Below are 17,426 nucleotides of genomic sequence, written 5' to 3'. Positions count from 1 at the left end.
GCCCACTTATAACCCAATCTGAGGGGGGTGCGATGGGGAGGTTCCCTTGTCAGTATCGTGTAGTCACCATAATTTCGTAATATAACATTTCAACTGCCATTTTCACTTCTAGAGTGTCATTTATTTTGTAAGTGTTGCATCTTCCCCGATTTTGTTTTAATTTGTTTTTTGTCTGATTGTACGTGTGTTATTGATAGTTTCTCTGTGTGTGTGTGTGTGTGTGTGTGTGTGTGTGTCTGTGTCTCTGTGTGTGTGGCTGTGTGTCTGTGTCTGTGTGTGTAATTTCTTTTTTCAAAGGAGAGGAATGTGATTTGTGGTCACATATTGGAATGTTTGTATATTTGTCTACTGAATAATCAACTAATATAAAAAATGAGAGCCTAGGTATTTACTTGGTTATTTAGCAGCAGCTTCTTTTCTGCCTTTATTCTGTATAAGTAATAATTCTTTTGTAATATTAGCAGGTGCCTATCATTATTTATTGTAACTGCTTTCGTGTCATTCTGTCTTGCAGCTGGCTTGTGATTCATTTCTCTTCAATGTTCTGCAAAAGTTAAATGTCTTGTTGCATACTTCTAGTTTCTGATTTGCTCTTTGTATCGGGTGTCGAATGTTCTGCCTGTTCACCCTACATAGTTTTAGTCACAAGTGTTGCCTAGCAGTTGGTACAGCCTGTTTTCTGGCATCAGTGTGACTGTCAGTCTGTGACTTTTGTTATTTTTGGTACGTATTTTTGGATTGAATTGTCTGTTTTGAATACTATTTTTATGCCTTGTCTATTGAAGATATTTGTTATTTTATTTACAAAACAATTATCTCATACAGAAAACAAAGGCAGAGAAGAAACTACTACTAAATGACCATCTGAATATCACTAATCACTCACTGTTCACATTAATTAATTATATAACAGATAAACATCTCAATAGATGATATATAAATCCCATTAATCTCCTTAAAAATGTATTGATAAACACACACACACACACACACACACACACACACACACACACACACACTGTGCGCTGGAGACACAAGCTTTCTTCAACTCGCAGTCAGACAGAAAACAAGTGAAAGCAATAACCGGGAAGTTGGCAACACTTGCTAGAGAAATGACAGTAGACTTGTAAATGGCAGTTGAAATGTTACGTAACAAAAGCACACTGATTACATGAAAAAGTGGAAGCTTTCAACCGTTTTCCACATGAGGGAAACTGCATGCTTTTCAAATAGTGCATTACGTGCTTTATTGTGAGTACCTCTCCATATTATTATAAAAAACCCACATGAATTGTTTTTAAATCTACAGCCAATGTGTAACAACGAAAAAATCATATGGTATTCCACGACACCCACTGAAGATGCCTTATTAAAAAGGCGAAACGCTTCTGGATCCATAAAAAAAATTAAAAAATGGATGTGCAGCACGCAAAAGGCGTTTCTCTTGTGATCTACCTTACTACAATTTACGTACAACTGCTGCAAATAATGGTCACCACAAGAAACTTGTTACTTCTAATTGTAATGGAAGGATATCAGTCGCCTGAACATTTAACGGAAGACGGCGAAAGTTTGTTCCTAGATCACAGGGATGTGTTAAGACAGCTTAAGAAAATACTCTCTCTTCTGAAACAAGTACATACATGAAAGAAATCACTCTAAAACATGTCCCTTCTTGGGAAATGTTTTCATAAACAAATATTCTAAAATACAACCGTCTTGTAAGAATCAGTAGATGTTAAGATAACTATATTTTCAAAATAAATGCAAAGTGTAGTGCAGTGTCTTTTCGTTACTAGTCTCTCTCCTGGATGTTAATTTATGTCTACGATGTGGTACAAAAGCTATATTGCTGATGCTACCTCAGTCTCCAAGACAGTAAATTTCAGAAAGCTCGAAAATTAAGCAATCGTACAACCATTTTGAAAGTAAGTTGTGTTTAAAGTACGAGGGTTGCCCAGAAAGAACTCTACCGCATTTTTTTTTTCTCAGCTGAAAACAATGCTACGAATCCGAAACATTACGTGTGTATTATTTCAAGTCTCCTGAGTGAGCACGACAAGTTTCCGTCACATCCGACAGATAACGTAGCTGCAGGGCAGCTTCAAAATGACGTCTGTATGTGCCGTCACTGAATTTCTCATTGCAGAGAAGGAAAAAACTGTGGGGAAGATTCACAAACGCTTGTGCAAAGTCTATCGAGCATCTGCTGTCGGCAGAACTACAGTTCATCGCTGGGTACGGAGGGTGAGGTCATCAGAAGGTGGTTCGGCGAAGCTCCACGATTTGCAGCGGTCGGGGAGACCATCCACGGCTGTCACACCTGACCTAGCCCCCGCGGACTTCCACTTGTTTGGGCCATTAAAGGATACCATTCGTGGAAGACATTTTGAGGACGACGAGGAGGTGATTCACACAGCGGAGCACTGGCTCCGCTACCAGGACAAGGATTGGTGCCGACAGGGCATACGAACCCTTGTTTCGCGCTGGAGGAAGGCTATAGAACGGGATGGAGATTACGTGGAAAAATAGCACGTGTAGATAAAATACCATTCTTTCGTGTGTGTAATTCTCATTATGTTCAATAAAAAAGTGTTGAAGAAAAAATGCGGTGTACTACTTTCTGGTCAACTCTCTAATATTGCTGAAGAGTGTTAATACACTACTGGCCATTAAAATTGCTACACCACGAAGATGACGTGGTTCAGAAGTGAAATTTAACCGACAGGAAGAAGATACTGTGATATACAAATGATTAGCTTTTCAGAGCATTCACACAAGGTTGGCGCCGGTGGCGACACCTACAAAGTGCTGACATGAGGAAAGTTTCCAACCGATTTCTCATACACAAACAGCAGTTGACCGGCGTTGCCTGGTGAAACGTTGTTGTGATGCCTCGTGTAAGGAGGAGAAATGCGTGCCATCACGTTTCCGACTTTGATAAAGGTCGGATTGTAGCCTATCACGATTGCGGTTTGTCGTATCGCGACATTGCTGCTCGCATTGGTTGAGAGCCAATAACTGTTAGAAGAATATGGAATCGGTGGGTTCAGGAGGGTAATACGGAACGCCGTGCTGGATCCCAACGGCCTCGTATCACTAACAATCGAGATGACCACATCTTATCCACAGGCTGTAACGGATCGTGCAGGCACGTCTCGATCCCTGAGTGAACAAATGGGTACGTTTGAAATATAACAACCATTTGCACGAACAGTTCGACGACGTTTGCAGTAGCATAGAGTATCAGCTCGGAGACCATGGCTGCGGTTACCCTTGACGCTGCATCACAGACAGGAGCGCTTGCGATGGTGTACTCAGCGACGAACCTGGGTGCACGAATGGCAAAACGTCATTTTTTCGGATGTATCCAGGTTCTGTTTACAGTATCATGATGGTCGCATCCGGCGAACGAACATTGGAAGCGTGTATTCGTCATCGTCATAATGGCGTATCACCCAGGGTGATGGTATGGGGTGTCATTAGTTACACGCCTCGGTCACCTCTTGTTTGCACTTACGGTACTTTGAACAGTGGACGTTACATTTCAGATGTGTTACGACCCGTGGCTCTACGCTTCATTCAGTCCCTGCGAAAACTTACATTTCAGCAAGATAATGCACGACCGCATGTTGCAGGTCCTGTACGGGCCTTTCTGGATACAGAAAATGTTCGACTGCTGCCCTGGCCAGCACATTCTCCAGATCTCTGATTAATTGAAAACATCTGGTCAATGGTGACCGAGCAATTGGCTCGTCACAATACGCCAGTCACTACTCTTGATGAACTACTGTGGTATCGTGTTGAAGGTGCATGGACAGCTGTACCTGTACACGCCATCCAAGCTCTGTTTGACTCAATGCCCAGGAGTATCAAGGCCGTTATTAGGGGCAGAGGTGGTTATTCTGAGTACTGATTTCTCAGGATCTATGCACCCAAATAGCGTGTAAATGTAATCACATGTCAGTTCTAGTATAATATATTTGTCCCATGAATACCCGTTTATCATCTGTATTTCTTCTTGTGTAGCAATTTTAAAGGCCAGTAGTGTAGTTTTTACTGCCCATCATAACGTCCTCTTCTGCTTGATATAATCCGAATGAAGTGCACAATATAACACGGTTTCTACTTTTTCATCAGAAGTTCGTACTGAAACCGTACCGTAAACAGTCAGCACCGCATCGCCTGTTACGCAGCTAGAGGCGGTCGCAGGCCTCGGACGTAGGCACTCGTACAGCTCGTGTTGTCCCACCTGGCCGCGCCTGGCCCCCGGCCGCATTCGAGCGTAAAGGAGGCGGCGCCCCGTGGCAGAGCCGCCCACTCCGGAAGTGACGTTCCCGCCCCCGCCGCCGGGTGCCGGAAGTGGCTCCCACGATGGCCAGCCACTCACTTGTCTATGGCCAATGGCCTCTGGCCGTGCTCGAGATTACGCCCGCGCTCAGGAGTGCCGACCATCGCTGCCCGTTGCGTAACAGTTTGCCTGTGCCGAGAACTTCAACACGTGCGCATGCCTCCCGTTATCAGCAGTTCGCCGCTCTCATTTGGTAAGCAAATCTCATAGCTGGCTGCTTTTGTACACTGATAACGGCTCAAGTTATCCGTCCCTTGAAATGCCCCATAGAGAATAATCTCGAATGACACTTGTATGTCCTACCAGTTACATTACACCCAATGTTCATGTTATGCTTTATTGCAACACACGACAACTTATTTCCAAGATATTTTGAGCAATAGCAACGTCATTAATACACCAGAAACGTTTCTTGTGTGTCCTCAAATAGCGTTTCAAGAATTCACCTCCGTTTTTGTGTCTGTGGCAGTTTGTATGGTTTTTAAATATGATGTGCTAACTTCCACAACATTCGAAGTGTGAATAAACTTTCTGTCTGATGCACGAAAAACGTTATGCTTTCCAAGAACATCGCCTTTGATGTATGAGATAGGTTGTTTTACTAACAACGCGTGTGTTGTAGACATACTACAAGATTTACAAAAATATCAGCCATTGATTGGCTCTTTCAATTATTCTGTTGATGAAGGAGAGAGAAAACATAATCCACTCTTTGTAAGCTCTTGCTTTTGTCGTTGTTACTGTTGTTGTTGTTGTTGTTATGGTGGTGGTGGTGGTGGTGGTGGTAGTATAAAGTGTCTTTTCTACGCCAGTAGATTTGCGTAGTACTGCCACTGTGAAGGCATAAAATTATGCCTCGGATACTTGTAGCACTAACTCTAGAAATTGTGACGTAGTCTGGTTTGTTCAAATATTCAGTCACTAAAATGCAACACGCCGAGTCCTGCAACATAATATCAAAAACAAGTGACTACAAGGCCAAGTCCTTTCACTAGCCATCGTCTCCGACCTTTCCCTTCTGCCTCCCTAGAACTGTTTATTCAGCGTTGTTTAACGTTTCAAAGTTTTATAAATAACTCTACTTAAGCATCTATTATTTTTGAACAATTCTTAATTCGTATGCAAACACTCCTGAAGATGAACAAAACAAGTTTCAAACGTGTATCCACGTATTTATACAACACATAGTGTCAATAAACTGTCACCGCTAGCAGCAGTACACAGATGTTTCTAACACATCACGATCTTCAGATTTAACCAATATCAAGCGAAATAGACAATTAAGCAGTAAGTCAGTAAAAAATCCTCACAGCAGTGATCATGTGATTTTTATAACAGACATACACTGATCATGGTTGCTCGGGTCCCTCATTAAATGGATGCTCAATATTCATGTACAAATTGTTTCTAAACAAACAAAAGACTGTTGTCATATTCAGGTAGTATTTGCATGTCATTGTGCAGTAGCTTCTCTTTCAGTTCTTTTAATCGCTTTCGCCCCCACCTCTGCTCCTTCTCTCGCACCGTTTGTGCTGCTCTCTTCGGCTTTCTGTTATGCAAATTGTGCACGAAGTTTTATCTTCCAAACGCTCCTGAACGATTTACAATAAGTGCAGGAGATTTTGACAGGTTCTTGAAATGAGTGAATTCTAAACATTACATCAGACTTGGAAAGATAATGAAATGATTATACATTGATATCTGTCTATTTGTTTTCATTACATGCTCCAATATAGTTTACGAGGTAGTCATGGGTTAATGCAAGCGACTTACAAAAAGACAAAACGCTGGTGTCAGTTTGTTTTTACCCTCAGAAACAAATTTGTCTGTAACGTCCTCAAGGATTATCCTAAATGTGTAAACTCTAAGCAGGAAATGTCAGGAGGAATGTGTCTTTACCTCGAATTTCAACATGGTGTCTGGTATACAACAATAAGTTCCAGCGTTTGTTTACCTCTAAGATATAAAATTATCCGTTTAATTATTAAGAATAGTCAAGTGAAAGATAAACTTAAATTTTCACTTAGAACGGAGTTTCCATTTTGCAGAATAGTTTTTGTAATTAATGTTTTTTGCCACTCCAGCACATTTTTTTAGATACTAAATACTTACTTATTCATCTGCGTACGGAAAATTATCGTTTTTCTCATTTTTTCATTGTGCTACTGTGGACTATATGGTTTATAGCATATTTAACCGCCGCAGATTGCAGTAGTTACTGTTTTGACATCATTACAATTTTATCGACACGTCACATTGACTAAAACGTCTAGGTTGCTAACATAAAAACAATCTCTTCACTTGCAATATTTGTCTGCTACGTGAAATTCGAGCTACTAAAAGCCCAGATGCATTTGCAATGAATATCAAATTATTCCCTGAAAAGACAGATAATGTATAAATGAGCAGGTGAATAACGTTAGAAGATAAGTGAGTCTGTTCGCTGACAACGTTGTTGCACATAAGAAATTTAAATTGTCAGAAAGTTATAGCAATGTGCAGGAAGATGTGGAAATGAGAAAATTTTGGCGCAGGGACGCAGTTGACGAGCGACGTAAACAAGTGTAACATACTGCACAAAAACAATCAGTAGGATCCATTAATGTTTAATTACACGTTTTGCGATCAGTTACTGAAAATATTCAAAACAAACTTCTAGGAGCCTGAGTAAAATGACGACATAAAACAAGCTGTAAGAAAGAAATATGTCAGACAGATTCATTCAAAGAACCGTAAGAAAATGTCCTCGATTAAAACCGTCGTTGAACCGTCTCTTGAGTACTGCTCGTTAGTCTAGAGCCGTCACTAGGTACGTTGAATTGAGAAAATAGAGACTATTGAAAGAACGGCCACACGTTTCATCACGGGATACTTCGTTCCTCATATAGCTGGTGAAACGCCCATGACTGTAAAAGCAGAGAAATTTCAGCCGATGAGGAAGCTGAACAACAGTCATCTCCCAGAATACCTTCCCAGAATATAATACGGAAGGAGGGCGGAATGATGCAGAGCACGTTCTCTACCTCTGCAAGGTGACTACCGTAGATGTATCTATAGATGTAGCTGCAATGCAGCAATTCTTCTTCAAATCTCCACTTACAGTAGATCAGGTACACAAACTTTTAGCACCGTTTTTTCGTCATATTGCCGAGGTCTATCAAAATAACCAGAGATTCAAAAATTAACGTTGTGCAAAACATAAATCTGCCTCTATGCCACAGCTATGCAGATTAAAAGTTTCAAGAGCACTGTAACAGGCACTGCTTTTAGTTTTCCGTTAAATATATTCCGGTAAGTAAGCAAGTAAGTTTACCGTCTTCAAAGGAGGTGTAACGGTAGTCAGAATTATTTAGCCTGACGGCTATCGTCATGCTTCTAGCAACTGCTGTACCTGCCTAGCGGCTACATTACGTCTCTCCTGTCAACCTAAATAAGGAACAAATCTACCGAAACACCCGTTAGACGTTTGCTTCTTGCTTACGACGAAGCAAAAAATACTACGTTGGCAAATTATGGGAAACTGATTTTCGTTTATCTTTCTGCTGTTTCTCAGTATATTCTTTACCGTAATAACATTTTGTCTTTTTCTGTTATTATTATTATTATTATTATTATTGCTATTACTACTACTAGGAGAGCATCTTAAGGGGAGATTGTATGTCAAATTCGATGAAATTTGACATTTTGTTTTCTAATCCATAATGCAGTTAAGACTTTCCTAAACATTTAGGTATGTCATACGCTAACAACAGACAATGTTAAGATCTTCAAATAATGCTTTTAAATTTATCATGTGGCTGACAATTTCCACCATCTCATGTACGCCGACTGAGTTGAAGTCACATCTTGGAAATCACACAGTCTAGAAAGCTGTGAACTGCCTTGTTTTGCTGCCGCTGTCGCACCTAATATATTGGCATTAATAGTAAACAAATCAGTCGTTTGCTTCTGGCAATAGTATCTTTAAAAATAGTGTGCTACCCAACGATTTCTGTAGTGTACCTGCACATGCTGTTCTTTTATACGTGCAGCATGTGAAATGACTAAGCGTAAATGTATGTTTGAGGAACGCAAATTTGCGGGTAACATACGTCACGCCTGAATTTGCAGAAAACGCTTGTGCAAACAGTGAAGAAAGTGTAAATAACTATAGTGCTTGGTGTGAGTATACACAAGCTAAACTTTCTGGTAATCTATATACATTTCCAGCTTATAATTCGTTTGCTTTGTCTGTGATGGAGGCGATCGAACCTATATAAAAAGATTTGGCATTTGTAGAACTACTAAAGAAATGTTTACGTGGGAAGACCCAGAAAATGGATAACGTGTGGTGCCATGTGGCTAACAACGTTTTGTTAGGCTCATGACTCTAAAGTTAGCAGTTTCTCGTGCTGCAATAACTTTTAACGGTGGGAAGGTTCTGGAGGCGATAGGAGTGAGATACGGGCAGAACACATATAGAGAACTGCGAAAGCCGGATGTGCTCTGATTATGCCAAGTAGAGTTCGCTGCTCAACAAACGACAAAAGCAGCAATAAAGAAAAGAAGAAGGCAAGTACTGGGCGATTGTGACACTGCAGGGGGCAGAGAATATGGGTCAGGACAGTTGTAGAGCATGAAGAAGTCAGTACTGTAAGTCTGAGTAAAGGTTTTTAGTTAAAAAATCTTTGAACCCTCCGTAGCTTGGAATTTATTTACTATAAATGATCCGTTAATTTAAAAATTACTGAAGACTGAAACATGGAATTTTCATAGCATACCAAGGATAAGATGCAACACATATGGAACTAGAACAATAGAAACATTGCATATTGTTTAGATCTTATGTATATAATTCTGCCATAAAACTTAAAGATTTGAGAAAAATATCATTACGCGCCCCATATTACAATTTTTTTCACAATTCTGGTTTAGTATGTCAACAAAAATTCATTCATTAATTATGTGAAATTGGAAGTTGGTGTCTAAATAAACTGTCTAAGGTAATGGGCCACAGAGTGTGACAATTTAATATTGGCACCATAGGACATATAATGTCCCCTTAATCATTTTGAAGTGTAAATATTAAGATAACCTACATATCCTGGCAGAAAACATTACATATATACAACAACATATTTTTATTATAACAATTATCTCTTTTATTTCTTTGTAGAACACTGAAATTGCAATTATACGTTTGATAAAAACAATAATAAAAGCTCAGTTTTAAAATATGGTTGAGATTTCTGCTTATCTAGGTGATAAATAACATTGAATTAGCAACTGAAAAAGAATGGCTGCAAATATTAACTGCGTCATTCCTTTAAATTTATCAGCAATAAAACAGCATTTTTTTGTTCACTAAAAGATACTTTTTTAATTTTATTCTATAGGCTTATGTGGGCTCTGATATTTACTTATTATTTCCAGTAAAGAAAATACTCAAAATCATTATTATTAAAACCTATGTGTGCTTTGTCGAGCGAAACGTTATTCATCCGTTATTAAGCTTGTATCGAATTGTTGCATACATATTTCTAGCACTGCGACAATTTTTAATCATAAGCTGTTGTAAACGTGGTAGTAATTACATTTGCTAACGCGAATTTTTTATGCAAACATTGAAAATATAGAGCAAGTACTTATAAAGCATGATGTGTCACTGTATAAATGTAGATACGACTTTTTAGCTGTTGAACACTTGACGTAATTTCCATGTTTACAAATAGTGTAAATATTCTATATGACTCATGGGTGGACGTGTTTGTGCGATCGGACATTACGTCAGTTAAATTGTAGCACATCATGTATCAAAGGCTGACTGAGTAGATTACGTCAGAAAGCCACAAATATAATTTTAAAAAATCTTTGAGGAATGCATTAAAGATATGCTGTGAGTTACTGCGTTTCCAATTACCGTGTTTATAAACTTATTACTTTTCCCTGTTATAGCTAGGAACTGTAGATGTAACACAAACTAATATATAGGCTATTGTTTAGGATACATTTGCGAGTTTTAGGCCCCGTATCATTTTTTCCACAGCCATTCGGCCTTTATGAAGCTGCCTATTAAAAAAAGTTATATAACGTTACGCTGGCATCAGCACCATGTTCTGCAGAAATGTAAAGATTTCGCTGCTGCTAATGAAGCAATGCAGGGACAAAGTAATAGGAAATTCAGGGGGGTATATTGTTAAAAATAACGTCAATGTCAATTTTGTTGCACATTTTATGTATAAGTCTCTAAATCAGTTTGAAACTTGTATAGAAGTGCTCGAAGCTACTACCTGTTGCACCATATAACCCATTTTGAATAATCTTTTTTTATACAAATCTCTTCCTAAATCAGTCAGAAAAATAAAAATAAATAAAAACGGTGTAGGTACTCCAAAAATGATCACTGAAAGTGCGAATTACTGGTCTTTTATGTAGTCACCAAGTGCACGTGTTCAGACAGAACGGCAATTATACATCTACGTAGCGTAAAGCAAATATCTGCAGTAAAGGAATATTGGCCTTCTGTGTTTCGGTACGTCCGCTGCAAGAAGCTGTGTGATCCGCATTCCTGTTTACTACATATAATAATTGATAAAAAAGGTTAGATATTACTGTAATAGAGTAGTAGAAATATTGAAACATTCGTTATTCTCCATATGGATAGCAGTATCGCGGAAAAATTTGTGATGAATCCAACACATACTTTTCTTGCTGGGGTTTTTATGAAGAAAATAAATACAGTGCTATGTGTCATAAGCGTAATAATCGGTACGTAGCACACAGTGTACACAAGACATCGTCAAGCCTAAGCTATTCGTATTTGTACGTACTGAAAACATTGAAATGACCACCCTCGACTCGACAGACACACATTTGTAAACGAGATCCGCTCCCCCCCCCCCCCCCCCCCCCGGGTGGGTCGGAGATTTTCTCCGCTCAGGGACTGGTTGTTGTGTTGTCCTAATCGTCATCATTTCACCCCCATCGACGCGCAACTCACCGAAGTGGCGTCAAATCGGAAGACTTGCACCCTACGAACGGCCTACCCGACGGGAGGCCCTAGTCACACGGCATTTACGTTTAACGATATCCAATGGAAGGATGGAATAGCTTAGCTAAGGTAGGATATGTTCCTTGAAACAGTGTTTCCGTTGAATTGTGACGCGAAATTGCCGTACAGTGTACCAAGTGCGAATTGTGATAGGGTGGATCACAAATTTAAAGAAACATAAGAAATAAAATGCTCGAAAAATATAAGGTATTCAAAAGAGATTAGATTTCTCACTTTATTCTGGGATTTGTCCTCTCTCTACGTAAAGGTTCTAGCTATTCAGATTTTTTGAAGTCGGTACTTACCATTAATTTCAGATACTGACGTTTGTTGAAAAGCTTTTTTTTTTCTCGTTGTATGGGATTTCTCACATTCGCGGCTCTTCCCAGTATTTTTTCGTTAGTTTCAACGCTGTAAACAGTAATTATTAAAATAAGTTACCATCGTTAAGATTTGGTACTTGTAAATATCACGTCCATCAGAAAACAAAATTTCGTTCCCCATATTCAAGACTGTTCTAAAATTAAGGAATTGTTTATTTCATCTCCGAAGCTCTTTAGTCTATTCCACATTTGTGAAAGCAGTCATTGAGCCTAAAGAACTACGATAGTACAAAAATTCAAGTAGAACCTTCAAAAACACCTGCCACGCATTGTTTGTGTTGTATAAGTAATAAATAAAACCCAAAAGAGACTGTTTCGCCAGTTTATTGAGAATAAAACCGGATAAAACGAGGGGAAGAAATCTGAATTGCTAATCAGGTCGTGTGTTGGGCCCGGTAAATGGACGAGCGGAGCTTATTGCCTTTCGAATCGTGCGATAATTTCTTAAGTTTCACAGCAAGGAATTCGTATTTCTTTTATGTTCATATAGTTGTTGTACATTGCATTAAAGAAAACACAGTATGGGACTTCATTAATGGTGAGAAAACGGAAATGATTGTTCTCGCTCCTAATATTAGAGTTTATCATGAGTCTCCGATTACGAAAATTTCTTGAATATGTGGAATAATGTGATGAACAGGTGCAGTGCGCCAGAAATTTGCTAATGGGATTTTAAGGAAGTCCTAGAGACCTTGCCACTTAATAGCCGAAGACGCTAAGAAAATGTGTCACGACATGAATGCGTTTGTTTCAGTGCTGTTATATAGGACCTATTCTTGTATAATTACAATAGGCACTACATCTGACTGGCGTGGCATTAATTAGGACCATAAGCACGATAACTTCGTATTCTTCCAATTCGGTTTTATGAAAACAATGCACAGTGTTCAAAAATGCACATCTTTGTATTGATGATGTCCTCACATATGTACTAAATTATTTAATAACAAAAGCTTGTCAGTGATCAAAGAGCTCAGAGAAACATTTACCAACAACATCAAAATTAAAGAAAATATTCAGTACATGAATTGCCATTGAATCATTCCAGTTCGAATTTCATATATCTCACAATGCAGTACATTTGCTCATCGAACCGTATCTACCCTTTCGATTAATATTTAGTCAAATAATGATATTTTAACGCCTATATTAACGGACATATAGCTGATTATATCTACGCAGCTTCCTGAGAAGACTGCAGAAAAATTGTCTTGAGTTTTCTTGAGGAGTCCAAAGAAAATGGCTCTGAGCACTATGGGACTTAACATCTGAGGTCATCAGTCCCCTAGAGCTTAGAACTACGTAAACCTAACTAACCTAAGGACATCACACACGTCCATGCCCGAGGCAGGATTCGAACCTGCGACCGTAGCAGCCGCGCGGCTCCGGACTGAAGAGCCTAGAATTGATCGGCCACCGCGGCACGCTTTTGAGGAGTCCTCGCAGTAACTATGCTGCCGTGAAAACGGTAGTTAAAGAGTTCAAATACCGTGTGCTGCAGTATGTGGTGATTAAACGCGCCTTTAGTGTATGCATCCTATATACATGAGACAATTATGATGAAGAAACATTTGTCTTGGAGGCATACTAATGAAATATATTAACGTAGACTGCAAAACATGTCTGTTCTGAAACTCATGCCCTGGAATCTGGCAAAATGGAGGATTCCTAAAGGATTTCTGGAGAAATATAGAAACAAGCGATGGAACACTGACCCTACTACTTATCTTAGATTGTAGGTTAACTAAAGGCAAACCTACGCTTGTAGCATTTGCAGATCTACAGTATGCTATTGACAATGTACACTGGAATATACTCGACGACATTCTGAAGATAGCAGGGATAAAAATGCAGGAAACGAAAGGGTACTTGCAACTTGTACAGGAAGCACATTGGAGATATAAGATTCGAAGGACGTGAAACGGAAGCAGTGATTGAAAAGGGAGTGAGATAGGTCGGCAGCCAGTCCCCACTGTTATTCAATCTGTGCACTAAGCAAGCAGTAAAGCAAACAGGGAAGAAATCTGGGAAGGGAATTAAAGTTCAGGAATAAGGTTAAAAACTTTTAAATTTACCGATAGCATTGTAATTTTGTCCCAAACAGTCTGTGGTTCAATACTAGGCCGGTATAATAAATTTAAAATAAATCCTACGCAGCCCATAAAAATTTCCTTTGTATTTCATAAATTTTTATGATCTGTGGAAGCCATCGATTAGAATGCAGAACAGTGTAGAGAGATAATAACAACTACTCGCGTCTGAAGCTGTTTATCGCCGCGATATCACACGGAGTGACGGAAGCGGCGGCCGGCGATGCTGGCTTCCCGGAACCTGGCGTCAGAGTTGGCAGCTGCGGCTCTTTCGCGTGGTGCGGGCGCTGTCGCCGAAGTCCGACCTGGCACTTTGGGTGTCAGCCGCGGCTTCGTTTCCGACGTGACTGCAGGCTGCGAACGGTGTAATTAGCCGCTGGCGCGTAATTGTCATCGTTTAGGCTGTCTGCGGCCCGACGCACTTTTTGCCGCTCGACCCAGCCGCTGGTCAGACTCGCGTGCTGCCGCTGCCACACAAACAGCTGCCCCCTCGTCTGTCCCACCACTGCGATCGGCTGTCCCTCAAGCAGCAGGTCGTAGTCCCTGTCAACACCCAAGATATTACAGACAGGGTGTTCGGAAATTACTGTTACAAAGTTCTAAGACTTGTCTAGTAAGGTCATCCGAAGACCAGTATCAGTTGCAAAGCGATTTAGAAAAGATTGCTGTATGGTGTGGCAGGTGGCAGTTGACGCTAAATAATGAAAAGTGTGAGGTGATCCACATGAGTTCCAAAAGAAACCCGTTGGAATTCGATTACTCGATAAGTAGTACAATTCTCAAGGCTGTCAATTCAACTAAGTACCTGGGCGTTAAAATTACGAACAACTTCAGTTGGGAAGTGGGGAAGGTGAGCCAAAGGTTGCGTTTCATTGGCAGGACACTTAGAAGATGCAACAAGTCCACTAAAGAGACAGCTTACACTACACTCGTTCGTCCTCTGTTAGAATGTTGCTGCGCGGTGTGGGATCCTTACCAGGTGGGATTGACGAAGGGCATCGAAAGGGTGCAAAACAGGGCAGTTCGTTTTGTATTATCACGTAATAGGGGAGAGAGTGTGACAGATATGATATGCGAGTTGGGTTGGAAGTCATTAAAGCAAAGACGTTTTCCGTCACGGCGAGATCTATTTACGAAATTTCAGTCACCAACTTTCTATTCCGAATACAAAGATATTTTGTTGAGCCCAACCTACATAGGTGGGAATGATCATCATAATAAAATAAGAGAAATCAGAGCTCGAACAGAAAGGTTTAGGTGTTCGTTTTTCCCGCGCGCTGTTCGGGAGTGGAATGGTAGAGAGATAGTATGATTGTGGTTCGATGAACCCTCTGCCAAGCACTTAAATGTGAATTGCAGAGTAATCATGCAGATGTAGATGTAGATGTAGATGTAGATGGCTCTGAGCACTATGGGACTTAACAGCTGAGGTCATCAGTCCCCTAGACTTTAGAACTACTTAAACCTAACTAACCTAAGGACATCACACACACCCATGCCCGAGGCAGGATTCGAGCCTGCGACCGTAGCAGCAGCGCGGTTCCAGACCGCCTAGAACCGCTCGGCCACCACGGCCGGCGGACTTGTAGAGGTACACAATATGTACAGGGTGTAACAAAAAAACCATCCGATTTGGTACGTCTATATTTCTGAAACTCATAAAAATATACAACGAATTTTGTTTTTTGATGAACGGGAAACTCAAAAACCTTTTTTTTTTCATACCTTTTGACAGGTGTTCAATATGCCCCCTTGAGATGAATGGCATATCTCAATGCGGTATTCAAATTGTTCCCACACTGCAGCGAGCACGTCTTGAGTTGCAGCTTCCACAGCTGCTGTTATGCGATGTCTCAGTTCATTCATTGTTGTTGGTAATGAAGGCACATAAACAGAGTCTATTATAAACCCCCACAATAAGTAATCACATAGAGTCAGGTCCAGTGACCTTGGAGCCCAGTAATTTAAGGCTGAAGCGTTTGGTCCAGTTCTACCGATCCAACGTTCAGTAGTACACGGCTCGTGGTCTTGCGGTAGCGTTCTTGCTTCCCGGCTCCCGGGTTCGATTCCCGGCGGGGTCAGGGATTTTCTCTGCCTCGAAATGACTGGGTGTTGTGTGTCTTTCATCATTATTTCATCCAAATGAGGAAGTCACCGTAGTGGCGTTAAAGAACTTGTGGAGCGGCGGCCGAACCGCTCCGCGAGGGGTCTCCCGGCCACCAGTGCCATACGCTCAATATTATTACTATCGTTCAGTAATCCTTTGATTTACAAATTCCCACACTTTCACATGACAGTGTGGCGGTGCCCATCTTGTTCGTAAAAGAAGTCGTTCGAATCAGTCTCCAAGTGTGGGAAAAGAAAGTTCTGAAGCATATCGAGATATGTGCTTCCTGAGCACTTTTTCCGATGAAACTGCACAAAACATATTAAATTTTGGAGAGTCCCTCCCATGTTGTACAACTTCATGTGGTTGTTCCGTGCCCCATATTCTCACATTATGACAGTTCACGTCTCCATTTAAATGGAATGTTGCATTGTCACTAAACACTAAGCGTGGAAGAAAACTGTCATCCTCCATCTTGCAAAGAACGAAATTACAAAACTCCACACGTTGTTGTTTGTCACTTTCACGAAGAGCTTGCAATGGCTGAATTTTGTATGGTTTCATGTGTAAACGTCGACGAAACACGCGCCAGATGAACATCGGAGGCATGTTGAGCTGTCGAGCTGCACGGCGAACGGATTTTTGCGGACTCCTTGTGAAACTATGACGGATGCGTTCAGCGTCTGTGTCAGACACACGGGGACTGCCAGGCGATCTGCCTTTACACAAACAACTTGTTTCTCGGAATTGTTCATGCCATTGTCTAATACTCTGTGCTATAGGGGGATCCAAGCCATATCTAGTACGAAAGTCACGCTGAACAGTTATTACTGACCCGCACTGCGCAAACGCTTTCTGTTGTCCCGACACCATTTTTACTGGAACTGAGGCGGGCGCATACTGCTGCTACCTAGCGGGAACCACGTACATCTCGAGAGTTTGCTCTTTCCAACACTACGTTGTTCACGCTCAAAGGCTTTACTGGCCGAAAGTTTTATTCGTGACAGTCGTCATAATACTGTTACATTCCATGCTGGATTTTTCATAGTTTGATTAACATAATAGTTATGATTTTTTAAATCGGATGGTTGTTTTTGATACACCCTGTATTTTGAATAGGAACACATGTTCCGAAACGTACCTCTTCAGTTTTATGATGGTTTCAATTCAGATGTTTAACTCATCCACGTCTGCTTGAAGAACTGCATTAGGCATGACGCAGTACAATTATTAGGTTACAATTTGAAAGGAAAGATAACGAAACATCCATTATCACTTATGCACATTTGTTTGTATTAACACTTAAATATTACATGTTCACATTATTCCAAAACAGAAAAGAACCCAGCATACTGTACGCACAGAACAGTACCGATGCGTTACAACAGTGGCTCAATGCAGCGAGCACCAACGTTGTTACAGACATTGTACCTACAAAGCATGTTCCGGTACACGCTCTCCATCC

General features: G+C 40.6%; 1 long non-coding RNA gene across 1 annotated transcript in view; it reads left to right on the top strand.

Annotated features, from left to right (window-relative positions):
• Window positions 1–4,407: 4,407 nt before the first annotated feature.
• The window catches only part of LOC124753075, a 99,396-nt gene continuing 86,377 nt past the window's right edge, over window positions 4,408–17,426 (top strand). The window contains exon 1 of the long non-coding RNA XR_007012309.1: window positions 4,408–4,544. This is a non-coding gene — a long non-coding RNA (uncharacterized LOC124753075). The remainder of the gene's footprint in view (window positions 4,545–17,426) is intronic.

Source organism: Schistocerca piceifrons, unplaced genomic scaffold (genome assembly GCF_021461385.2).
Source record: "Schistocerca piceifrons isolate TAMUIC-IGC-003096 unplaced genomic scaffold, iqSchPice1.1 HiC_scaffold_520, whole genome shotgun sequence".
NCBI lineage: Eukaryota > Metazoa > Arthropoda > Insecta > Orthoptera > Acrididae > Schistocerca > Schistocerca piceifrons.
The sequence above is the reverse complement of the archived record's forward strand: the minus strand, read 5'-3'. Positions and strand labels throughout refer to the sequence as shown.